The sequence below is a fragment of the Sycon ciliatum genome, chromosome 10 (genome assembly GCF_964019385.1).
Source record: "Sycon ciliatum chromosome 10, ocSycCili1.1, whole genome shotgun sequence".
NCBI lineage: Eukaryota > Metazoa > Porifera > Calcarea > Leucosolenida > Sycettidae > Sycon > Sycon ciliatum.
In genome coordinates, this window is record NC_088652.1 from 20,543,472 (window position 1) to 20,571,252 (window position 27,781).

Below are 27,781 nucleotides of genomic sequence, written 5' to 3' on the forward strand. Positions count from 1 at the left end.
TGTATAGTCTTCACTCAGCAACCTACCAAGTCACATGCACATGCATGTACGGATGGATGCACGCACATACACACAAACGCACACACACACACACACACATACCAATTGACCATTTTGACCATTTCACGCCGATCGCCAGAGGCGATGATAGCGATGCTACAGCAGAAGCCATAGCTGCTTGTGCTGGGATTGAACCGCTCAACAGCTTGCAAGGCTGCACACACACATACCATTGGACCAACATCCCTATCATCGCCTCTGGCGATGATAGGGATGTTATAGCAGAAGCCATAGAAACTTGTGCCTGGATTGCACCATTCAACAGCTTGCAAGGCTGAAGAATTGACCGCCACTATTCAGCCTGGTCTACACCACACAGTGGATTTTTCTGGCCAGTGAATCCCTACTTTTTGGTCTTTTCCATTTTTTCCCCGCACACACATCACACCACATACTCCGGCATGCACTAGCTGTTGGTAACCACCCAGGAGAATGAAAGAAAAGTCAGGAGGAGTCTGAGAAAGAGAAGAAAGACGTGTGTGACCATAATCGTCGGAATCGAACCCACAACCCATCGATTGGAAACCGCTGCACATACCATTGCACCATATTATGGAACACACATACACACATACACACACACACATACATACACACACACACACACACACACACACACACACACACACACACACACACACAGAAAGGCCCAGGATAAGCTAGGTGAATCCACTCTAACACACAGGTAATCAGTGAACTATGTGGATGTTTACTCCTATGGCTCCTCTCATCAAAGCCATGCAGCATACCGTAGAACTCAGGACTCAGCATCCAGCATCAATCTGAGGATGCAAACAATAATGATAATACAAATGAACAGTCTACGGAAGTCCAAGCAAATGCCAGATGTGAGTGTGTGAGATATTAGGCCATCATTTTTTATGTCTATGTTTCGCGTCGTCCGCACGCATACGTTTTGCCTTTTTTCGGAAAAAAATAAAGAAATCGAACATGCACAGTGAGTGTACGTACGATTGTGCGAATCATCAGTGTGGACTGGCTGCATACGGCGAAGCTGGGATTCAGAAATGGCCTCGAGGCCAGCGTTGGTAAATCGTTTTTTCGGCATCTGCGAGCAGTATTCTATGAGCTTACACCAGACCGTATCGATTGCCTCAAGCTGAGAGGATGCGTCGTTCCGGAGCTCTTTGCACCGCTGCTGAAGTCTGAGTACAATAATCCAGCGAAGCATGGGCACCAACGGTTGCCGCCTCTGTCCAAAGTGAATATTTACTCATGCTGATAACCCAGATGTTGTGCTTGGATGTAGGATTTTTCTTTCGAATGTACACCATCAGGGAGTCGTCAAATACGGTATTTGACGATTCCCTGCACACCATGCACGAGCTATTGTGCTATGTACAGTTCTAGCTAATTATATACACCTCTGATGAGCCTTTTTTATTATTTTGCATTTTTTTATTTCTTTCCACCTCTCGCATATGATTCTGGAAGTTGAGCTGACGCGAAACATAGATATAAAAAATGATGGCCTTAAAGGGGAAGTTAAGGCAAAAATTAAAATTTCACCAGTTGTAGTCTTCGGGGTGCTGAGTCGAATGGTCTTGGTCCGAGGAAGCTGAGACGCTCCCTTCCTACTTGAATCCCAATCGAACTCGCGCACTTCCACCGAAACTGGGTGACTGCGCCCTACAAGATGGGGATTTGTATGCAAAATGTCACTAAAAACGCCATTTCGTTCTTATAAAAGCACGGATGACCGCGATTGGCCCATATGTTGTAGTCTTTTGGACGATGAGTCGACTGGTTTTGGTCCGATAAGGCTGCGATGCAGCGTTCCTCCTTTATTCCCAATCGAACATGGTTGAACAAGCGGTCACGTGCTCCTGGGTGCCCAAATCACCTGGTCACCACGCCAGCAGGCGACAAATTTCACACCAAGGTTCAACTCGAGTTCAACTCGAGTGACAGGAGTGCACCCAAAAAAGGTCAAACAGGCTAGTAAGTTGTACCCTGCTGGCGTGGTGACCAGGTGACTGGTGTACGCAGGAGCACGTGACCGCTTGTTCAACCATGTTCGATTGGGAATAAAGGAGGAACGCTACATCGCAGCCTTATCGGACCAAAACCAGTCGACTCAGCGTCCAAAAGACTACAACATATGGGCCAATCGCGGTCATCCGTGCTTTAATAGGAACGAAATGGCGTTTTTAGTGACATTTTGCATACAAATCCCCATCTAGTAGGGCGCAGTCACCCAGTTTCGGTGGAAGTGCGCGAGTTCGATTGGGATTCAAGTAGGAAGGGAGCGTCTCAGCTTCCTCGGACCAAGACCATTCGACTCAGCACCCCGAAGACTACAACTGGTGAAATTTTAATTTTTGCCTTAACTTCCCCTTTAAGACTTAATTAAATTGGTGTAGTACTGAATTTCTCTCCAAACTGGCAGCATGCTGAATACCTCATCAAAAATCGACCTACATGTATTTAATTAAGGGAATGAAAAGGGGAAGGTGAAAAATATAGCACGGATATGATACATGTACACGGTTGGGACACATTGCGTCCTCATAAATAGCCAGGCTTGAATCTAAGACTGCTCAATATATTAATTGTTATGAAGACAGAAATTAGTGAACGGTAGTGTTACTCCCTGCGTGGGACACACACGTTCATTTTTCTTAAAGGGGAAGTTAAGGCAAAAATTAAAATTTCACCAGTTGTAGTCTTCGGGGTGCTGAGTCGAATGGTCGTGGTCCGAGGAAGCTCAGACGCTCCCTTCCTACTTGAATCCCAATCGAACTCGCGCACTTCCACCAAAACTGGGTGACTGCGCCCTACGAGATTGGGATTTGTATGCAAAATGTCACTAAAAGCGCCATTTCGTTCTTATAAAAGCACGGATGACCGCGATTGGCCCATATGTTGTAGTCTTTTGGACGCTGAGTCGACTGGTTTTGGTCCGAAAAGGCTGCGATGCAGCGTTCCGCCTTTATTCCCAATCGAACATGGTTGAACAAGCGGTCACGTGCTCCTGCGTACGCCAGTCACCTGGTCACCGTGCCTGCAGGGTACAACTTACTAGCCTGTTTGACCTTTTTTGGGTGCAGTCCTGTCACTCGAGTTGAACTCGAGTTGAACCTTGGTGTGAAAGTTGTCACCTGCTGGCGTGGTGACCAGGTGATTTGGGCACTCAGGACCACGTGACCACTTGTTCAACCATGTTCGATTGGGAATAAAGGAGGAACGCTGCATCGCAGCCTTTTCGGACCAAAACCAGTCGACTCAGCGTCCAAAAGACTACAACATATGGGCCAATCGCGGTCATCCGTGCTTTTATAAGAACGAAATGGCGCTTTTAGTGACATTTTGCATACAAATCCCCATCTAGTAGGGCGCAGTCACCCAGTTTCGGTGGAAGTGCGCGAGTTCGATTGGGATTCAAGTAGGAAGGGAGCGTCTCAGCTTCCTCGGACCAAGACCATTCGACTCAGCACCCCGAAGACTACAACTGGTGAAATTTTAATTTTTGCCTTAACTTCCCCTTTAACACTGAGGTGGATATCAAGAGTAGAATTGAAAATAATTCGCATGCAATATCAAGTTAAGTTCCAATTGCCCTGCATCAATACTGACTTACTGTATTCTCAGTTCCTGACCAGCATGTGCGGATACCACGCACTGAGATCATTCACCATGATATAGGATTATGTTGTATACAATATTTTACTTCAAGTACTATACAGACAGCCATGACATCACTATCACTTCCCGGGATATCTTGTGATGTCACGGAAAGTGGCGAGGCCATGACGCTTAACAGTACATGTATATCATTTGCATATCTTTATACAAACGGCGAGGAGACAACAATTTGATAACCGCAATCAGTAATACAAGCTGGATCGACATTTGTGTACACTGTATTCATGTATTGTAAAACTGTGGAGACAATGTGCAATAAAACGATGAAAAATGTGAAGAAATTGTGTAGAGAAAGAAAGGGATTCAAACAAGTTTTCGTACAACACTCATCAGGAATCATCGTTGTACTAAAGGACACTGAAACAAAAATTGAACTATTATAGAAAATCTAAGTTAGATTTTGTTGTATAGCTGGACAAGCTTGGCCGTTAATGTTCTAGGTGTAATGTACTGCTGTTATGTGTTATCACGTTGTCTTTCCTTCCTTTCTCCTTTGTTCATTTCTCGCTTTGATTGTTAAAATTCACACTTGTAAATTTCACTGTTGTTGCTCTTAGTGTTATTTCTCTAACTTAGATTTTCTATAATAGTTCAATTTTTGTTTCAGTGTCCTTTAGTACAACGATGATTCCTGATGAGTGTTGTACGAAAACTTGTTTGAATCCCTTTCTTTCTCTACACAATTTCTTCACATTTTTCATCGTTTTATTGCACATTGTCTCCACAGTTTTACAATACATGAATACAGTGTACACAAATGTCGATCCAGCTTGTATTACTGATTGCGGTTATCTTTATACATCTTCTCATTTGCGTGTAATGGTGCGCAGCTCAGAAAATGACAATGACCGATCTCATCTCGTTGTATAGCTGGACATAGGCAAGTGCAGCAAGATACAGAGCCACATTTCTCAAAAAAACTCGCCCAGGCTGCTGAAAGCTGAAAAATAGCCTATCTCCGAGTTTGGGGCTTTTTGCCCGTGATTCTTCACTTTGCGACTAAACTATTCACAGCCGTGCCAAATTTTCAGGGTCACTGAATGCGGGTACCATCGCCCTACAAGCAAACCAAAAATCAAATCAATACGACGACTGACATTACAGCTGGTCTTGTAATAGAGAGGAACATTGAAATTGAAAGTTGAGCACAAATGGTCAAAAAGCTGACCTATTCTCACCTTTCTGCCTGTTCGCAGCTCCGAAAATGACAATGACCATCCTCATCTCGTTGTATATCTGGACATAGGTAAGTGCACCAAGGAAAAGAGCGACATTTCTCTAAAGAACTCGCCCCGGGCTGCTAAAAGCTGAAATATAACCTATCTCCAAGTTTGGGGCTTTTTACCCGTGAATCTTCACCTTGCGACTAAACTATTCACAGCAGTGCCAACTTTTTGGGGGTGAATGCGGGTGCCAGCGCCCTACAAGCAAACCAAAAATCGAACCAATGCTACTACGGACATTACAGCTGGGTCATGTTATAGAGATGTACATGGAAATTGAAAGGTGGGCACAAATGGTCAAAATCTGACACTTTCTCACCTTTCTGCCCGTTCGCAGATCAGAAACCGACAATGACCATCTTCATCTCGTTGTATAGCTGGACATAAGCAAGTGCACCAAGAAAAAGAGCCACATTTCTCGAAAGAACTCGCTCAGGGCTGCTGAAAGCTGAAAAATAAACTATGTCCAAGTTTGGGGCTTTTTACCCGTGAATCTTCCCTTTGCGACTAAACTATTCACAGCAGTGCCAAATGTTCTTGGTCACTGAATGTGGGTGCCAGCGCTCTACAAGCAAACCAAAAATCAAATCAATTCGACCACGGACATTACAGCTGGGTCATGTCATAGAGAGGTACATTGAAATTGAAAGGTGGGCACAAATGGTCAAAATCTGACACTTTTTCACCTTTCTGCCCGTTCGCAGCTCAGAAACTGACATTGACCATTCTCATCTCGTTGTATAGCTGGACATAGGCAAGTGCACCAAGAAAAAGAGCCACATTTCTCTAAAGAACTCGCCCAGGGCTGCTGAAAGCTGAAAAAACCTCCAAGTTTAAGGCTTTTTACCCGTGAATCTTCACTTTGTGACTAAACTATTCACAGGAGTGCCAAATTATGTGTGTGTGTGTGTATGTCTGTGTGCGTGTGTGTCTGTGTGTTTGTGTCTGTGTGTGTCTGTGTGTGTTTGTGTGTGTGTGTGTGTGTGTGTGTGTGTGTGTGTGTGTATGTGTGTGTGTGTGTGTGCACATCGGTGTGTGTGCGCACATTTTTCTATAGGGGGAGGGAGGGGGCAGAGGTAACTGCAGTTGGATCCCGAGATGAATACCCTCATGTCGTCAATCCTTTTCTGCACCTTTCCTCACGGACTTACTGAGGTGTGGTGAGCCCAAAAGTGGGATCATTTATCCACCCGGAGTTTTGGGATTTCAGGGCGTTGGGCGGTTCAATAGCCAATTGAGTCATCTTTCCAAGATCCCTTTTGACTTTTGAGTCTCTCTCCTCTCTCCCGGGGAGACCCACTTGATCAGTTTCGGCAGTGAGCATGTACTGCTGTGGATATTAACCCTTTAAGAGCAACGGGAAAATTTCAAAATTCTGCATTTTTTCGTGTTACTTGGATTATAGCTTCAGTTCTACTCACTCAATCCTCACAATCTAGGGCTTCCTGGAAAGGTCTCCGCGAGGAAGAGAATGAGGTCGATCATGATCGCCAGCACACTGTCTATCCAGCGCTAGATCGCAGCGACGGTGCGAAAAATGCCCCAAATGCGTCCAATTGCGTCCCGCTCCAGATATTTCATTTTGCTCGATCGTGGAGTTCCAATTTTTTCGCTGTGTACTCTTGACAATATCAACAGTGAAACCCGTGCAAATTCGAGTAAACCAGCGTGACGAAAAGTCTCAAAATTCTCAATACTAAAGTCGCACTGCGCGCTTTTGAAATTGCCGCGATCGCGGCTCAACTTACGAGTGATTTATCTCAGGAACCGTTGCTCGCAGCGCTTCGCGGATTGTTTCTCCCGACAGGTGAGAGTTTTCTCTTCGCCCTGGATATTTCGATCACTGGATTAGAGCGAGATTGGACTGAGTTACGATCTTTTGAAGTTTTGCATTTGAATGCGTCGTTTACGACGCATTCAAGTATGGGGCGGCTCTTAAAGAGTTAAAATCCGTTGAGAAGTCGAGGGGCCACAGGGCGCGGACCTTGCAGCTGCGAGCACAACTGGTCCATTTTTACAGTGTGCTTCCGAACTACAGTGCGTGTATGCGCTAAAAGCAGTAAGGGTGATGTCACTCCATCAGATGTCAGTGTCCACGACAATAAGTACAAGTGCGCATGTATGTGTGCTCATGTACTTTCTATCAGGGAGTCGTAAAATATGTGTGCTCATGTACTTTCTATCAGGGAGTCGTAAAATACCGGTATTTTACGACTCCCTGCTTTCTATTAGAAGTATACACGTAGATAACTGTTAACCATGGACTACTTCTAGCTAGATTAACAGTTAATCATGTGTACTGTACGTCGACAAATTTTTGGCCCATTCAAATTTCGGCTTCCCAGAGCTGAAACACATTTCGGCTGCAACAAATTTTAGGTCTGTTCTGCTGCGGCCTGTATACACTGTCACACTGAACCTTGCAAAACAAAATTTCTGCCGCAACAAATTTTCGGCCAAATATGACCAGGCCAAAAATAGCCAAAAATAAATGTGCGCCGAATATTTGTGGACTTACAGTAACCGACGGTGCGAGCGAAGCTTCTATCAGATCCTCTCGCGGGTTCTGTTATCAGAATGCCTCGTCTCGAAGGAATCACCATCCCGCCTAAAAGCTATCACTGCCTTTGTCTTTCCAAAGGTCCAATGGTACTGTCGTGGGCATGGGAATCCGGTCGCAATCTAGCGGCCCCAGGGCGCTGGCCATGCAGCCGTGAGTAATCGGTACACACATGAATCTATGCGCTGCAGCGCGCTGATCGCATAGGATCAACACATGTGCACTGCACACAACGTTCTGTATGCGCTGAGGGCGCCGGCACCGGACATTCGACCGGATTTCCATGTCCACGACAGTATGTGTGTACAAGTGCAGCACACACAAGCAATGCATTCTGAGTGTGATACTAGAGAGGTTCCGCGCTACGTAAAGTTCAGCAACATTACGTTAGTGGGCGGGAAAAACCCGTGAATTCGCGAGTTTGCATTCCACTTACGGAAAGTCGTCTACGTAGAGTACGTAGATAGGGCTCTGATAACGTAGCTGGTCCGTAAGTGGATTGGGGTACAAATTTATGACTCTCTCCCCAGGTCGATCTGGTCATACACTGCCGCGTTCGGAGTTGCCAAGGGCAGCTGCGTGGTTTGAAAACTCTGCATGGCGGAACACAGATGCGCATGCAGTCTACGTAAAACTTTCCGTAGATCGACTACATTTTTAATAACGTAATTACATTATGCGGCACCTCTCTACTACTGTAAAACTGGGAATTTAGTGTGGTGTAATATTTTTGTTATTTCCCAAAATTAACGGTTCGGTAATGTGAAAATTTCGGTAAACCAGTTTCGCAGATCCAAAATTGCATTTTGCGCACTGTGTTGCACTGCATGGTTGAATGTTAGGTCGCGTTCTATTTTAGGTAAAAATTACCTCAACCGAAGTTAGCGAAAATGTCCACCGAAATTTCCGGTTTTACTGTAGATGCTCCAACCAAAATCTGAATCTGCCCGTACCGTGTGTGCAACTGTGCATACACATAGTCCGAACCAGGGAGTAGTAATATATGTATTTTACTACTCCCTGGTCCGAACACAGACACCCTCTTCATAGGGACACGCACAGCCGGAGCAGAAAGTGAAAAAGGACAGTTGTTAGCGCACAATCTAGCTGTCAGACATTGAACATCGAGCCAGGTTTGTGCACCGTGCCAAGTAAATTTATGTTGCTTTGTTTTTCTTCAGAACCCCTCACCTTGATACCAAGCACTTCAGTCTTCTCCGCCACTTTCACTGAGCGCAACCCGAACGGCTTGCGTCGACTGAGCCTGGACAACCTTTCCTCCCCTCTCATTCTTCCAGCTTCCAAGAACAACTGACATACCACGGTCGACAGCGTTTCCGCCTCGGACGTTGACATATTGATCAAAACGAATCGGGCTATAGGTTGAATTTAGAATTCTAATACTTCGCTCACACTGGCGCGATATTAATTTTGGTGGCTTTCTTCCCAACTACACTGAGTCTGTACTGTAGGCTGTAGCGGACATCCAGTCGATTGACCGGGGCCGGCGCCCTCAGAAGTCAGAACGCTGTGTGCAGTGCACATGTTGATCCGATGCGACTAGCGCGCTACATCGCATAAATGCATGTGTGTAGATCTACCGCTTATCCACGCCTGCATGGCCAGCGCTCTGGGGCCGCGAGACGTGCGACCGGATTTCCATGTCCACAACAGTAGGAAAACCTGTTCACTTGCTCGAAATTTACTTCGTGACCGTTTAGCTTTGCGGCCAGGCCGTAGGGGTGCGCGGATTATTCCCGGAATAATTTGGGAATACTATCGTCGAGAAAATTTTGGGAATTTTAGGGGAATTCTTTCGATCTTTTGCCAGATCCATTGACCTTCAGAAGAGTTTTGGGGGAATTCTGTCAATTTTGACCTGCCAGAGCACAAGCGCGCATCCATGGACGCACGTAGGTCTACGTACATGCACATGCAGCACTACGACATAGTAGCTGTGTACAGTCAGATGTAGATCTAGTACGTATACATGTACGTAGTGTAGATCCTGCATGCAGTTATCACGTGCCTGACCGTCCATTTTGCATACTAAAGAGCATGCGCAAGGCACGGTTCATGCTGGGATTCTTATTTTGGGGGGGAATTCTGGAGAATTTTTTCGATGTTTTGGGAGAATACTTTCGAAGTTCCGCGGGAAATGCCCGAAAGCATAATATCGGGTGCGTGCGAGCATAATCCGCGCACCCCTACCAGGCAGACCAACTCGTAAATAAAATATTTTTCTCGACAAGTAAGTCGTATAGGACACACACACACACACACACACAACTATCATCGCAACCTGTATCCTCTCATCTTCATATCCAATTCACCGTGATTGCACACGCAATGACATACACTCATACAATTTCATACTACATTGCAAACACATATAGAAATTGCTAGCATTTCATACATCAATGAGGGAAGAACAACGTAGCATAGCAGCAGCAGATATGAAATAAGAAAGCATGAAAGCAAAAGAAATGTCTTCAGAACCGCCTTTGACATTAGAGTAATGTGCAGCATGCAGGCAAGTAGCAAGCAAAAACACAATACGTACAAGAAGAAAAGCAGACAAGAAACCTATTGATGGTCGGGGTTTATTGGTAGGGGGTATACACAGGAAAAAATACTAGGAACATTTACATCAGTGTCTCAAGAATTAACAACCATTTACTGAGTTTACATGACTTTGTGATGAGCTTTACAACACAACATATACATGTATTGTTAAATTGTCCACTCACTCAACTAGTTCGCGTACTGACACACCGCTCAAGCCAGCCCGACACTTCCTCTCCGTGAACACAGCGACAAGTTGAGAACAAATATTCTCACTCAAGCCACAGCCGTCCAATGACAGATCACATAATTGTGTACACACCTCAACTGCTTCAATGAATCTAAACTCATCATCCTCACTACTCACAAACACATTCCCATTCAAAAACAACTCTTCCAGCTGTGTACAGTGCTCCAGCATATCACAGACTACGGACAATGGTGCAACACCATGAATAGTCATATACATGACATTGACAGTGTGCACATTCATACACTGACTGAGTGCACGGCACACCGACGCAAAGCCACTCACGCCAACAGGGTTTTTACCCACCGCCACCTTCACAAGACTAGCAGACATGGCTGAAATCACGGCGGACAATGCCTGACCATCGTGAATAGCATTCCCCCATAGATCTAGTACACATACACTGCTACACCTCTGTAAGCCTACTGATAACTGGTGAAATGACTCATCGCCAATGCTACACCAGATGAGGTGGACTTCCTCCAAATCAAAACATGTATAGCCGCACAGTAAAGAACTGAGAGCAACACATTCCTGACAAGAAAGAGAAACGCCGTATAGATAGGGCTTCGATGCAAGCACAGCACAAAAGAAAGGGCACGTCCAGTTGCTGGGCACACCGCGATACTCAGCATGGTCATGATATGCCACCACAAGATGATCAAACAATCTGCGTGTAAGCGAATACCAAAGAGCAGGGGCGGCATAAGCTAGACTTACAATACGAGAAGGAGCAGCTTGCAAGGATTCATGGCTCAGCAGCGTAGCAGCGAGATGAAGGAGACTCTTGCACGGCCGCGCCAGCTCGGTACCCACCTGAGATAGCGCTTCCAACAGCACAGTGGCATTTGCAAGACTGCTGTTCTCCATCCACACCGTCAGGAGAGTCTTCAGGAATAGCTCATCTGTGGGCTCTCGGCTGATGGGCATGGAATCGCGCGCACGATGCTCACCATGACCCTTGCCACGGTCATGCCGAGGAATAAGGAGAATGTCGGCGAGGACTGTCATGTGCTCAGCCTTCAATACTTCGCATAGGCAGCCGTGGACATTTGCCAGCTCCATCTCACTGGTCAGGACACTCCAGTCGTTGTGCATCTCCTCAGCTAGCTTAGCGGTGGTGGCAGCACGTCTAGCGGCAGTAGCAGTGTGTTCCGTGGCTTTAGCGGTCTCATTGGCAGCCGATTCCTCTCCTGCGAGACTGGCTAATACGGTAGATTGTTTGGTGCATCGGTAGGCTTCACGGCTAGGATCCAGTGGTATGGAATCTGCACACTGCACACGCCATAGCTCCTCCATGATGGCCAGCGACACGTCTTCCGGGCATAGAACAATGAGAAACTTCCAGAACATTGCCATATGGCCATATGGCCATCGTACGCGCCCAGTCGCTGTACCAGTGTAATGACGTGACGTCGTTCTTGCACTATGCACTCTGCCATGAACCTTGCCGCCAGGAACTCTTGCAGTGACAGATGACAGAAGCGGTATTGCCGAGCGTCCGTAGACGTTGTGGCCTGGCATGTTTGCAGAAGACCAAAGTTGATTGAATCCATGCGCAAGTGGGAGCTGATGATGTCGGATGTGTTGAACGCCATCCTTTTCAGCAGCAGCATTCGAAACGCAAAACGGCCCAGTTCCTGTAGCGACTGGACCACTTTGTTGGGTGCCAGTGAAATCGACTCGCAAACCGCACCACCAGCACGCTCTATGACTAGGCGCAGCAACGATTCGTACAGGGAGGTGCTGCACTTTTGCGGCTCTTGAAAAGCTCGCATGTTAGAGCTGCAAACATTGGAGTTGCCATAAGACATGACACATCCAGCTTGCTCTGCAGCTCTGCCAGCAGCATTTTAGCCCGTTCCGCACCGAGAACCTTCTCTGCATACTCCCTCACGTTCTCCGGCGAGAAACCCAGTACTTGGATCTTCTGCTGATATATGCCACTCTGCGATAGTTGATATGCATCCTGGCATGGACGGCTTGTGACGATGACGTGTGTCTTCACCATGCCCTCACGTTTCAGCAAGTGTCTCATGAACTTACTGCAGCTGCCGAAATCACATTCATCCAAGCCGTCCATGACAAGACAAAGACGACTTGGAGAATCTTTGAAGTAGCCTGCAAGCTCCAATATCTCAGCATGCGACAGGCGCTGGTTCACCAGTTTCATAGCCAACAGCTCAGCAAGACTAGTGGCTCCTCTCACTTCGTCTCCACGAAGCTCCAATCCCACGACAAGATCGAATTCCTCCCGCCATAGTTCGCCTCTGCTCCACAGGTATAGAACCATGAGCAGATACACTGTGGTCTTGCCACTACCAGCAGATCCATACGCCAGTACATTCCGTAACACCTTGTCACACAGCTTTCCCCGCTCGGTCGCTGCTGCTGCTGCAGTTTTTCCCGTTGAATGGCCAACACTCGGACTCGCGGCACGAAACAGGTTCTTTAATTCAATTCGATCGGCTTCGCTAAATTGAACTGCGTGTTCACGTCTTTCGGCATATGTGGAGAACGTTTCATCAAATTCTTTTTTCAATTCCCAGTTTTCTGATATCAGCGCTAAGTTTACGAATATCTGGTCGAGCGGAAGGAGTCCATCAGAAGCGATCCCACCGCTCAGCTGAACTCCTGAATTATTTTCGGCCTGTTCTAACAACTTCGCTTTTGCCTTGATCAGTGAAGGCAGCAGAGCCATGGGCTTTGCGACGGTCCGCTCAGCCGTCTCGTCCATTGCTTTGAAGATAACACAACAGGTGTGTGTGTGTGTGTGCCAAAGTCGAAAGCCCAGTTTCTCAGTTCAGTGAGTGAAAATCTGATGTCAGTGATCACATGAACGGAATAGCTCTGCGCGCTACGCGTACATGGGGTCATTTTATAAAAACATTACATTGCATATTATTTTTACAAATCGAGTAAAAATTAATATCATTGTTGAGGGCGATTGCATTCTTCCCGGGAAGTGTTTTTGCTCGACAGACTAGTAGTGATTTGCCATTGTAATGTAGTTTGTAAGCATCAGCAGCGTTTTGAGGAATTTTTTCTTCCACGGCCTTGTGAGTTATCAATCATGGATCGAAATTCGTGAATTTGTGGTCAATGTGGTAAAATATCCCTCAATGGATACTTGAAGGACGTCCAAGAGCCAGCAAGCATATTTTACGGCAGGTGGAAACCCAAAGCTTGTCCCCGAGGCCGGCATTGAGTCTGCCACACCGTCAAAAGTAGCAGGGCTGAAGAGGAGATTAGCCAAAAAGGTGCAGGTCAGCAACTGCAATTTTGACAGTGGGTGTATTTCACTCACCTATCATGAAAGGAGATTCAAATCCAAATCCGAAGCTGCTGATGCTTATGGCATACAGGTAAATGATCAGCTGTTCAGTAGATATACGTATCAAACTCAGCTTGCTACCTCAAAAGTGCTGGTAGATATGCACGACGGCAAACTCTTATGCAGGAAATGCGGCATGAATGTATGTTGGGTGTTGGCGGCGGGGCACCCATTGAGGGTGGTCTGTAGTCTTCTTCCAAAACAGAAGTCTATATGAATCATGTTAAGGAGTCGCTGCACTTGTCTTGGAGAGTATGTAAGCCCGGACACTGTCAGTATGACTAGCTAAGTGCACTGTGGCTCAGATGCACGTGGGCACCCTGTCGTGGGACGGCTGGCACACATAATGGCTGGTATCTTTGTTTAGTGGGACGGGTTATTTCGCACATGACGATGCACAGCAAGTTGAAAGAAATGGAGCAGCAAGATATTGGTCTGCATGCTCATGCTCTACAATGCCGGCAGGCGGTCAAAGACACTCTACCGTTTACAACGGGAGTTGACGACCTACAGAAACCAATAATGTTGGGCAACCTGCAAAACCAAACTGATTTCCCATTTCAAGCTTATTGACACATTTAGGTCATATTTGTTGATGTTAGACCCTATTTTGCTGACTTGTAAAATTGTGTACACACTTTTTCTGCCTGAAAAAATGCATGCAAAGCAACCCCACACTGTGTCTCTCATGCTTGTGCTGTGCGATCAAGAAGTCCGTACTAGTACGTGGATAGAGGACATAAAGAGTGACAGAATGAGGCCATGCACACTTCAAAACTCGCCAGGTCAACGGAATGATAGCCTTTTTTACTTCCAACTCGGATGGTGAGCCAATGAAAATAATGGTGAAAAAGGAGAAGGAAAAATGTTACGAGTTATGACTAACTGTCCACCAACGTAACCAGATCTTATATGGAGAAGCGTTGGAGCTAGGTGTCAGGTCTCCGAATGTCTCAGTACTCCTAGTCAGTTTTGTGCCATTTTGTCGCACTCGCTGACCGTATAAGATCTGGTTACGTTGGTGGACAGTTAGTCATAACTCTTAACATATTTTCCTTCTCCTTTTTCACCATAACATTTTACTTTCATGTAATGTTTAATTTTTTTAACAAATCACCGCCACCTACATGTATACCTACTGGGCGCAGGATCAAAGACTCTACTACTACAGTCGTCGGCAAAAAATCCAGCCATGATGGATACAGTGGTATGGTGGATCTACGCGTTCATCGTACTTCATCGTTCATGAATCATGGTGGCATGCATGCATAGACAGTCATGATACTTCAGTATAATCCAAAACTGGTAAACCAGTATTAGGTAAACCTTGTTGTAGTTCACGCAATTGTTAGATTGACAGCATGAAACAAGGTGGAGGACACTGTGTTCGAAAACAGTGACCTTACTACTCGAAGTACAACCTTCCGCGGTTGGCAGCGCCCCGGTCCCTGCGGACCATTTGAGCCATGTGGGTATCGCACCCGGTTCTGACCCTCGTTACGCTAGGGGGTTAGGAGACTACTCCTGATGTCGTCTTGTTGTCTTCGCTCTTTTTTAACGCATAACAACTTCTTTTTCTTTTTCTTTCCAACTTCTGCCCATGGCGTCCTTCTCTTAGCTCGTCAGCTGTAAACAGTTTTTGTCATCACCATGACACTGTCGCGAGAAGGTGCTCTCTGTAGACGGGGTTGGTGATGTCCGACGTGGCCATGGGTAGGCCTTCACCACGTCGGAACACCCCGTCTAAACGTTGGTCACGTCACCTACTTATGTTTTTTGTAAATCACTTCGTTGTTGATCTTATTGTTTCCTAAAAAAACTTGAGGGAATTGACTTTTTTATACGTTTGGGTACACACGTTGGATGCATTGACGGAAGAGCTAGATACTAACATGTATGTTCAATATTAATTTTTGTTGCTGAATTCTTTATGAACCTGGAAACTACATTCTCAGCAATGTAATTTTTTATGCATTATTTATGTGTATATCATAAGAATTTAAAGGTAAGGAAGAAAGCTCTACTTACTTCCTGTCGCTTCCCAGAGCGATTTTTCAAATTTATTTTGTCCACTCGAGGGGCAACGAAATCAGCTAGAAATTGAGGCAGAGCATTGTCGACGGACCAAGCTTTAGTTTTTGGCCTCCCGCTTCGCTGCACCTGCAGCTAAGGTCGACGTCTTCATCAGAGCTTGAGGCAGACCCTTCAGCACTGAAGAATACGATGAAGAAGACGCGCGTTCAAATTCAGGGAAAGAAACTTCGTTTTCAAGCAATCCATGCCTACAGGTGGCAGGGGATGAAGGAAAGCTAGCATTTTTCAAGTACACTGTAACGACTTTCCAGCAGGGTAGGGTAAGCAGTTCCGCACCTTCTTTCCTTGGCAAGCGCTTCGTTGATTTTGTCGGTGTTTTCAGACCTGCTACCTTCGCAGCAACATGCGCCACAAGTAGCGCATTTTACGAATTTGAGACCACTTTGTTCTTGCCATCGTCAACTTCAGCATTTCATATTCAGGAGACATACCAGGATTCTTATACCCGGGCTTGCAGTCTTGATAAATGCCCACTCGAACGATGTGGGACGGCACGAACTCCAGAAAACGAAATGCGCTCAGGGGCGGAATAGTGCGGAGCCGGATGAATTTGCTTGGTGCGGAAGAGAGCTCCGACAAAGTCCGAGACCACCACGGCTTCAGTAACAAGTAGACATTGCGCAGGAAGGGTCGCACCAGTGTTCGAACACAGGAAACAGCGATTCCGACTGTCTGACGAAGACGAGCCAAGTCACAAATATTGCGATGTGCGAAGCGACAATTTTAATGAAGCGGAGGAAGTACGTCTTACCTCTGTTGTTAAGGTATGGCGAATGGAGCCTCCGAGGAGACGCTGAGGTTGTCAGTTGCGGTAGCGATCCATCGTCAATACATTTCTTAACCTTTTTTCAAGAAGAGCTACCTGGAAGGACTGCACTCAATGCATTCAGCTACTGAGAGAAGGACGCCATGGGCAGAAGTTGGAAAGAAAAAGAAAAAGAAAAAGAAGTTTTTATGCAAATAATCGACGTGGAGACAACAATTTTATAATAGCAATAAAAAGAACAAATTCTGCAGTCATCGCCACACTACAACGAAGTCATGAAAGTTTACCAGAATTAATTTTCTTGTCACATTCATCAGTGGAAAGTCGTGACTGAAGAGTAACCATGCTGAACAATGATTAAATATACATTCAATGATGTGTTACGAGAACAAAATACAGTGCCAAAATAGAAAGAGGGAAGGTGAGACAATAGCAGTGAAGTGAGAGCTAAGTGCAACGGTGGGTGAAAAACTAATAATTATAACGCTAAAACTGTGTAGTGAGACAAACAATCATGCTGTGCACCTACGAAAACAATTTTAACGCAACTACATGTTTCTTCTGCTTACAAAGATCAGGCTTAGCACAATTTCCGTCATCGGCAATAGTGCCTCCATTACCCGTATCGAGAGCCTTGGAGTCGGGTAATGGGCATATTGTCACCACAACACAATGCACCATAACAACACAAGATAACACACCACAACAACATTCAGCTCAAGACCAAAGTGGACGCTGTGATGAGGTAATGCCCTCATCGCCGTCTTTGCCGTTGCCTCCCCCAGAACCGCCACCTACATCTATCATCGGCGGTGCTGGGGCTGAGTCTGTGGTGTCCGTGGCACGTGCATATATGGATGAGGCAAGCACTGATTGTGAACAACGAGAAAGAAGGCTGAAGGGAACGGAATTCAACAAAGAAAGTAACACAATCAACATTCAAAGACCTAGACGATCAACGGCTAATTATTCAATGAATTATTACAGTACTGGAGATCAAGCACCGGCGAGGACACTGGGAACACAAGATTTAACAACAACAACAACAACAATGGTAACAAGTTGCCATCAAGATCAAAGGAGGAGTCAACGAACGGAGGTTAAACAACGTCAAACGAGCCTGGGACCGATCAGTGTTGATGAGGAGAATGACACGGAGGACGACACTGAGGACGAGTTGGGAGATGAAACGGAGGACGAGGTTGCGGTTGTTGGAGACGAGGAATCAGATGGTGATTGTGATCGTAAGAAGTCTGCCGTTTTTCTTCACTTGTTGTCTCACCCTAAGTGTCTGCAGGTGTATGATGATTTTAGTTTTTCTGTTCTTTGTCGTGCACGGTATGCTAGTCAGTTGAAAGTACTTGAGGCTGTTTGTATTCGTTTGCATAAGCCTGATCTTTGTAAGCAGAAGAAACATGTAGTTGCGTTAAAATTGTTTTCGTAGGTGCACAGCATGATTGTTTGTCTCACTACACAGTTTTAGCGTTATAATTATTAGTTTTTCACCCACCGTTGCACTTAGCTCTCACTTCACTGCTATTGTCTCACCTTCCCTCTTTCTATTTTGGCACTGTATTTTGTTCTCGTAACACATCATTGAATGTATATTTAATCATTGTTCAGCATGGTTACTCTTCAGTCACGACTTTCCACTGATGAATGTGACAAGAAAATTAATTCTGGTAAACTTTCATGACTTCGTTGTAGTGTGGCGATGACTGCAGAATTTGTTCTTTTTATTGCTATTATAGAAGTTTTTATACAAGTTAAAAAAGAGCGAAGACAACAAGACGACATCAGGAGTAGTCTCCTAACCCCCTAGCATAACGAGGGTCAAATAAAATGGTCCGCAGGGACCGGGGCTCTGCCAACCGTGGAAAGTTGTAGAAAGGTCACTGTTTCCGAACACAGTGTCCTCCGCCTTGTTTCATGCTGTCAATCTAACAATTACATTGTACAGTCATGTGATGTAGTGATGTGTCAAGTAGATCTACCAGCACAGCACTGACCTGTACAGTATGCGCTGCATGCACTCTGCCTGCTGCAGTCGGGTCGAGCAGTGCTACGCACATGCTTGGCAGCGCGTGACCATGGTGAGTGACTGGTAGGTCTACATGACATGGTGACGGCCAACTATGTATGTGTGACCGCTGCATCGTGTGGTCCGCCAAAGCGGCTGCGGTAGTTCCGCTTTCCGCCTCCGCAAAAGCGGTGCAAGCTTTTCATGTGTGACCGCGGCCTTAGGCCGCGGTCACACATGAAAAGCTTGCACCGCTTTTGCGGAGGCGGAAAGCGGAACTACCGCAGCCGCTTTGGCGGACCACACGATGCAGCGGTCACACATACATGTAGACTACTGTGCTCCTCAAGTTGCTCAACCCTCCGCTTTGGCGAAGGGAATGCAAATGCAGCACGTCCTATGAAATTTTAGATGTTCTTGTCCGAGTTGAAGCGACCTTCGCTTGTACAAGTAGAGCTATCGTGGATCGCTGACAGGCTGCTGGATGTCTCCTGTCAAGTACACCGTCCTGGATTTGGGGCGCATTCACTGCAGCCCAGCACGGGTGTATTTGAATATTAGTTTAGTTTACATCAATATCAAATTCAAATAGTTTTATAGCAGGGTAAGGTGTCGTTGCCTCCTGAGGAGTCCTCCATGATCCATCATCGACCCAGCGACTGCGTGGATGCCTGCAGCTGCAGTGAGGGTGTGGCAGAGTACTCTACTACTCCCTGGTTGCAGTCCTAGTGTTGCATACTCTGGTGGACGTATTGCTTGGAGAGAGAAGGAGAGAGTTGGAGATCGTCCGCGATCGGGGCCAATGACTCGTTGGGAGACGGATTCGGAGTTATTCCCTCACCAACTATCCACTCATAACGATGCAGTATTGCTTGCGAGATCTCCAAAACGTACAGTTCATTGGCAAAGAAGAACAATATGAAAACTGAATACCAAACGGCAACCAAACAACACCAGAACTCAGTGCAGAAGTAGCACACCAAACTCCAAAGCCATCACCATGCAGGTTCCGCCAAAGCGGATCCGCGAAAGCGGAGGGCCCGCTCGCATTTTTTTGGCGTAGCGAAATCCAAACTTTCCGCCAAAGCGTAACTTACGCCTCCGCCGTTGCCGAGGCAACGGCTGAAGCGTAAGTAAGTTACGCTTTGGCGGAACCGCCAAAAAAGTGCATGTGTGACCGGGGCCTAACGTGTTACTTTCTCGGAGGCAAAGAACTAAGGCCAAACTAAAGAAGGTGTGTGGTTTGACTAACATGGACATTTTTTTTACGGGCGGGCGGGCGGATTTTTTTTTAAATATATTTTTTAGTACATGTAAATACACTGTACTGCCTTTAGACACCCAGTACATCGGCATTATTACGCAGTGTTATGCCATACATGTTGTATAAAGGGATCACTGGCTAATACTTTGAAACATTGTGTAGCTCTGGAACGAGAAGAGAATAACTTCAAGCGGTGACTCTGACTGTCCAAATCATCAAGCAAATGAAGAACGATGCGAGTTGAAAGTAAGTTCGGGAACTACTTCGAAGTACAAATTGTACAATGTACCGGTACATGTATTGCTAGTTTGGTGTCGGCGTGCACGAATACATGGGCTTTTTCCATCGACGCTTCCTGTGCTTGCACACATGGAGCAGCAACTTACCGGTACAGGTGAAATATCGTTCCCAATACACGAGGAAAGTGCAATCTCGTCTGTCCTTCATCCCAAAACAGAAGGCCGTCCTTAATCTGGAACGAGGCAATCACTCTCAACCGGACGGTCACTTCAAAATAAGTCTCGCCAGTCTGCCGGTGGTCGTATCGAGTAGACTCTACTACATGTACCAGCACAAGGCAGCAGTCGTACCACTCACTGCACTGCACTGCAGTACAACTACAAGTCAAGTCCAAAATGAGCCGCCTGCGTCCGCAGACTCACGCTGCACAGCACGTAGACGTACGTGGACGTGTTCAGTCCACGTAGATCTACGTCAGTCACACGACAGCCCGCCGAAAAAAAGTTACGGTCGGGCTGAAAAATGTCGGTCGGTCGGGTGAGTCGAACCACAGACCTTCTTCAGTGTGGCCTAATTATTATTTTCTACGAAGAAAAATACGAATGAGAGTCCTCCGGCTCGCTAGAGTGCTCAATATTTAGTCGAATAGAGCTATCTTATACATGTAGTTATACACAACACAGAGCACCACGCATCATTCTTTGCAACTAATACATGTATTTTCATGCCCATACTATTATAGGCAATGATCAGACAATTAACTTTTAGTTGTAGCGAATGATGCGTGGTGCTCTGTGTCGTCACTGTCGTGCGTACAAGAAACAATAAAAGTAGAAATCTCACACTCTTCCGCACCACCATCATCAGTACTCAATAAACTTCTTGTTCAAGAACCAGTTTTAGCGCAATCCCGTGATTGCCATCATAAATTACACTGTGAAGAAGAGGTTGGTGCGACTTCGGCGATAGTAGGGGAAGAGTGTGTTGCTCCCAACTTGGGAGCTCGCGGTTTTCCTGCCGACTTGAATTCTCACTTTTCTGACTCACGACTGCCATCGAGAGCACACAAGAAGTCCATCTAACCGTCCACTCGGCAAACCTGCAAGAAAGCACCACTCCCTGCTCAATACACAGTGTTTCGGGGAATTCACCCCTCATCAGTTGAGCTTGTGTAGGCTGAGGAAGATTGTGCCTGAAGAGCACCACTGACATAGTGCTCTCCAGGCACACACATCACCAGGGATACAAACTTACAGAGACGCTCCGTTTCCAGCGCGACAAACACCTCGTGAACACCAGATAGCAGCGTGAGTCAGTGTCGCTCATGGAGGTGCTGAACAAGCGAGCTCCCAAGTAGGGAGCAACACACTCTTCCGCATAAATTGCACTACTGTAGAAGTACAAATTTTCATTCACGAAATCTTTCGTTAGATCACTCCACCAGCGGGCTTGTTACGTACTAAATTTCGTTTTTGGTCGAGGTCTGTCACCCAGAACGTTCAGAAAAACAACTTTATATATTTCGTGCCCCCTAACGAATATAGCGAAAGTTAATTCCAAACGAAAATTTGTCCTTATACAGCATACAAAGTACAGCAACTAGAACCAGTGAAACATACTGATTAGCATCACAAGGGTGGTAAACTGGTAATCAATATAACCAAGTGATAAAACAGAGGGAGGTTGTTGGTGTTCTTATTAATTAGTACAGTGTTTTTTTGTTTTGTTATTGTTTTTCTCCTTTTGAATTGAGTTTATTGATTGAGTTTATTTTTAATTATAAAAAAATTTATTTTTTTGGTTTGGGTTTGAAATTCTTTATTTTACACATGCAGTTTTCTGATTTCTTCTCCAGTGTATGATTTATTGCATTTTAAACCATTGCGTTAATTCGCCCGTAAAAGAGGCTTACTAAAAAAGAGAGGTTCCAGGCTGTAGCCCTTTCCCAAAGGTGCTCTTTTATTTCGCACTTAGTGCTTTTCGCGTCCCTCAAAATATGCTGAAAAAGTGCTCTTTTTTCAGTGAAAACGGGCAAAAAGTGCTCTTTTTCAGTGAAGCATAGCCATGATACATGTTCAGATATGAATCCAAGCTGATAAATGAATATGCACTCTTCCATTTGTGGGTCCGCGAAAGGCAAAACAGGAAGCAAAGTTCAAAAAACCCACTTTTTACAGTATTGTGTACACCGGGTACCGGGTACAAACTTCACCAACTTGTTGCCCCTCAAAAAAAAACGGCGTGCCAAGGCCCATCGATCGAGCACTCGGAAACTGTGATCGCATGCATGATCTAAGCAAACAGATTTTAGCACTTTTTCAGCAAAAAAAGCTCAAAAAGGGCGATATTCACCAAAAACGCAATGAAGGGCGAAAGAAACGGGCTTTTCCAAAAAGGTCCAAAAAGGGCGACAAAAGGGCGAGCACCTTTGGGAAAGGGCTACCAGGCTGTTATACAACTAGTGATAAAATAATAAAGTTTTCACGCAACCTAAATAGGTGCCCACATCGAATGCGAACGACCACTGGGCGTTTATTGAAACTTAGAGTACTGTATCATGCTTCTATAGTGATTATCAGGCAACTGAACATGTTGCTCCTTCTCTACTTAGCATAATTGTTCAGGAAAGGATCATTATGATCATCAGGACAAGGTGCATTTGCAGTCACTGGCGTGTATGCTTTGTAGTGTGATCATCGTCAGCGTATCTGGGTCGTCCGCAGGATGTACTGCGCAGTTCGTGAAGTGACGATACTGGATGGGTCTGCAGCCCACGGACTCTGCAATTGTATTACCTGCTCCCGATGCCTTCTGCTCAAGCATTTTCCTGTAGTCGTGGAAGTATGCAATGTCTTCAGGGGTCTTTGGATTAATTTGTACTGGGTGGGATAGCGGATAATTTGTACAAGAGTTAGGTTTACAACGATGTACCACCAGATTTTGGTCTAGGTAATATATGTGTGTGATATTGTCACGATTGATATTGATCTGCACTTCATTGGTGAACAGAAACAACGAGCCATCATCTATGGAGCGTGTTGGACGACACTCGTTTTCTTCATCGCCACTCGCATGGGAGTCAGCAGTCTGGTCATCAGCTTCTGTCGGAGAGCGGCGATGTCTGCGTAGCTGTTGTTTCCTATGGCGCTGTCTGGCTTCTTCGCCTGTGAATGACGGGGCTACCTTGACTGATGCATCTGATTTACTCGAACACCTCTGTGCCACTGTCAGTACTGGGCCTTTGGACAGAAATGTAGTGATACGAAATCCTCCATAGCTGGTACTGGGATCGAGGGACATTGTGAGATACTGTGCTTTGTTGGTCTTCGTATTGCTGCTGCCATCGTCCTTGCGGTGCAGCATATAGGCCATGATTGTTGTTACTTTTATATCTAGCCAGAATGCTTTGCAATCACCTCTGCTATTGCCATTCTGAGCGACTTGCACTGGAGATTGGGTTGAGATCTGCTCTTCACTTCCAGTTACGGGTCTAAGAAGAAATGTGACGTTGCTCGAATTCTCTCTCTGGAGAACAGGATGAAATATGGGACGAGGGGCGTTGGACGTTCTGGTGCAAGTTGCTGCTGAAGTGGGCTCCATGTGTATATGCAACCTAGCCTCCAATAGAGGTGACGAGTTGGCAAAGTGATCAGGAGATATTCTGAATGACGCTGTGCACGGACACAGGCAGTACACAAAACTGGATCAGGCCACACAGTATTCCTTTGGCATTGAATAATTATCGGATTGCACACATTCTAGGGTCAGATCAAAGGATTCCCACGATTCTCTTAGTCAGATACATATACATGTACATGGATACGCACAAGAACCGTCTGTCAGACATCAGATGTCTGGGGGTGGATTTGGCTGACCATGGAGAACATACAATTGACCTAAAAGTAACATATGCCTATGGGCAATGCTTTAGTATTTGAAGATATTCACAAGCAAGAGACCGGTTTTTTGAAGTTGAAGAGAAGAAGAATGTGTAAGTGGCTGCGTTTGCGGACAATTATAAACGGTTATTTTATGTCACGAGATGATTTACCTTGTTGAGATTGTTGAGACGAGGCGACATTGAGAGGCTGCATGCCGCAAAGTGCAGTAAGACGGACCTCGCGAGCCTGGCCGGAGGAGTCCATTTGATGCTGGAGCCGCTGCAGAAATCGTCGACATGATCTCCTACGACTACGGTTGGCGTGTGCCTCAAAGTGTGGCAACAGGGCGGACAACAACACAACGATCACGACTGAACACAGCACGTGCCGTGTTAGCTTTGAGACCGCAATCATGGTTAAAATGCTGTAGTTGAATAAGAATTATTACAAACGGCAGGAAGAAAGAAGCACACCAAGGATTTTCGTCTTCGTTGTTCTGCTCTGAGATCACTCGCCCTTTTATAGGTACACGCCCAAGACGCAACAAACAAGACAAAAAACTGGATAACATAGAAGGATGGGCAGGAGAACCTGAAACTCAATTGGGACAAGGAGAATTGAAAGAATTGAAAGCATCTTTGGTGGAACGCCTTACAGGCTAATGGGAGAAGCAATGTCGAGGCCAACCGTGACGATCAAAACCATAGACAAGGACAAAGTGTATTACACATGGCAAGAAGGAAAGGTCAAGACAATTAGATCTATTTTCCTTTGCATGCTCCCTCGGATGCCACGTGTTGTCTTCAACCACCGTTTTCTATGTACACGCGCATGTACTGTATGTGAAATTGAAGACTTCGCAGACAATGCCCACTGGCCTTCCACCGAATCCAGTATAATCTTACTTTCTGGCTCGTGAAGATTATCGAGAAATGTCTAGGGACACGGTATCATGAGCTCGATGCCGATCGGTTACTTCAACCATTGTAGGCACGCAGATATTGGTCTAACAACAAGCAGCCATAGTGGGTTGACACCACATGGGCACGATGGGCGCAACAACAATTGCGTTACAGTTGGCCATGCTGCTCATCGTGAAAACAAACCACTCGCTGCAGTTGCACTGTCCATCATGAAAAGAGGAATGTGCAGCCACCAATCAAACTGGCCACAACCTGGCACAGTATTTCAGGCGCAATTGTTTGCCTTGAAATCTCCATTCCGTGTGTACATGTGCGCACACTGGTCACTTGTATTTCGTACATGCATGTCTACGCGTGCAAAGATGCAGCAATACAATGTATATTGACGTATTCATGCACATGATTGTGTTTCCCTGTGCAGCCGTTCCTGACGAATTGCATTTCGGAAGATCGGCATCAATCCGTTTTGAAACGCAGAGATCAAGCAATGGGGCAGCTTGGGTATACATGTACATGTAATAAAATCATAGTACATTTAAAATGTATGGTGTGAGCATATGTACATGTAAATGGTCACGCAGTCTATCTACAACGACCTGACATCGTGACGTTTTCAAGCACCTTGTCCTTGGAAGTGTGCAATCCACTCATAAAGACTATTATGCGCGTAGGAATCGCATGTGCCCGGAATGGTCCAGCCCTACAACAAAAGAACAATAGAACTTTGGCAGTGGCACTTACAATTGTAGTTATTCTCTTCAAGTGACTCAGCACCAGTGATGTGACTGTGTCACTGTTCACAGCAATAAACGGTTACGGTTTAGAAGTAAGGATGTTGCCGAGCCAATGAGAGTGCGAAGCGTAAAGTTTGCTGAGGTACGAATCCGCACTCGAGAATACATGTACGTATAAAAAAATTGATTTGAAGTTTTTTTTGGTTTGGATTTGAAATTCTTTATGTTACACAAGCATTTTTTTCTGATTTCTTCTCCAGTGTATGATTTATTGCATTTTAAACCATTGTGTTAATTTGCCCGTAAAAGAGGCCTGAACAAATACATGTACATGTAAGTACTAACTTCGGAACTGCAAACCATCCACAGCCATTACCTGACCAAGTAGGAGACAACTAGCTCCAGTTCGATATCTTTTACCACTGCTGTCATTCGCATATTTTAGATTTGCGCCATTGCGCCACTTTGCACTGCTGCCATTCGCACTTTTTACATTTGTGCCATGAGGCAGTCATTTACAGTGACTGCCTCAGTCATTGAGGCAGTCATTGAGGCAGTCATTTACATTTGTGCCATGAGGCAGTCATTTACAGTGACTGCCTCAGTCATTGAGGCAGTCATTTACATTTATGCCATGAGGCAGTCATTTACACTTTGCTTTGTGGAAAACCAGTACAGATCCAGATTTACTCATTTATACTGTTATCTGATTATCGCCTAGTGCGTGAAAGTCGGAGTAAAAACCTTTTTTTCGTCCTCTTATCATCGTTTGAACTAGATTTGCCGCCTGGAACCTCTCTGTTTTACAAACCTATACCCAGGCAAGTAGAATAGTGTGACTAATGAGATAGGGTGAGGATGGTGTTAATTAACATGAGAGGTGCAAAGAAGGAGGAGAAGGAGAGGTGACAGTCAAGTCGCAGTAATGACTCCTTCTCTTCCTTCTTTTCACCTCTCATGTTGCGATGTACTGGTAAATTGACACCATCCGCGCCATATCTCACTAACGACACTACCCTGCTTGCCTGGATATACATTGTAGTGAGTTTGTAGCCAGATGATGTACAGATTATCAGTTGTCTGAGGGTTTCCTTAGTTTTGCTATATGCATGAAACGCAGCATTACAGCAATGATCTAGCCGGTTGTCCTTGTGGTTTTGAGCACTGTACGCAATCTGGAAATTCTCGCTATTGTGTTTCCGTGTGTGTTCAATGCATCATAAGGCGGAGGACACAGCCATAATCATAGTTTGCATAACGGCTTGATGCCGTGCCGGACTCGGGATGATGAACTCTGCAACACATTAGAATTCGAAGTAGGGATGCGGCGAGGGACTGCGACTAGGGATGCAAGTCAAATAATTACAGGTGCCGATCAGCGGTTCGCTTTCGCTTTACGAACTCCTAGTAAAACCTCAACATTGATCTGTACATGTAAGTGCAGGAGCTACATCTTCGCCTTGATCCTTCAGGCCTATGAGGGTGGTCGGAAGGCTCGGCCCACGTTGTATGTATTGAACATACATGTAGGCTGCCAACACACTAAGTACATGACTGTATGATTGTACTCAGTACTGCCCACGACCACTACCATGCCTTATCAATATCATAGATCGTCGAGCAACGCTTCTCCCTACATACGACAGTGGTTCACTTTTAATTGGTTCACTCCACGCTCTCAAGTGCACGGAGGACATGCTGACACCCCCACCCAGTCCGTGCCAGGATCACCATCAATGCCCTCAACCCGTCTAAGTCCAGCGCGAAGAGCACACATCTTCCGGTAGGACCACGTTTGACCTGGAAGCAGCGCTCGCTGAAGAGTAGATCTGCATGCGGCCACCGCGCCCATGGCTTGATCTCTGCATCTACTGATACTGGGGTGATATGGGCAATTGTCCAGGAAATTCCTCGCGTCGTGTCGGAGAGGTACGAATTCCACTCAAAACCTGACTACAAGTCATGTAGATCCATACCAACACAAGTACATGCATATACCGTACAGTACTGACACGCATCGTGGTATGATTGTACCATTGTTGACGTGGCATGTGCACCAGGAATGGGACAATGTGCCAAAAATAGCGCAAGCAGTAACAATGTGCCACATTGAATTGTACAATTTCCTCTCCAGGCGTTAACAATAATTCCTGCTCATTTTCGTTCTGACAATCTGCGTGCACATACATGTAGCGTGATGG

At 45.7% G+C, this 27,781-nt stretch overlaps 1 long non-coding RNA gene across 2 annotated transcripts; it reads right to left on the bottom strand.

The window, feature by feature from the left end:
- Positions 1 to 4,515: 4,515 nt before the first annotated feature.
- LOC135825614 (uncharacterized) lies at positions 4,516 to 16,649 on the bottom strand. 2 transcript variants are annotated; one of them, XR_010555096.1, is made up of 5 exons: positions 16,504 to 16,649; positions 5,636 to 5,693; positions 5,269 to 5,326; positions 4,905 to 4,962; positions 4,516 to 4,596 (listed from the first exon to the last, which is right to left on the bottom strand). It is a non-coding gene; the product is annotated as an uncharacterized LOC135825614 (long non-coding RNA). The 2 variants fall into 2 exon arrangements; XR_010555095.1 differs by lacking the exon at positions 16,504 to 16,649 and adding an exon at positions 15,687 to 15,941.
- Positions 16,650 to 27,781: the final 11,132 nt, after the last annotated feature.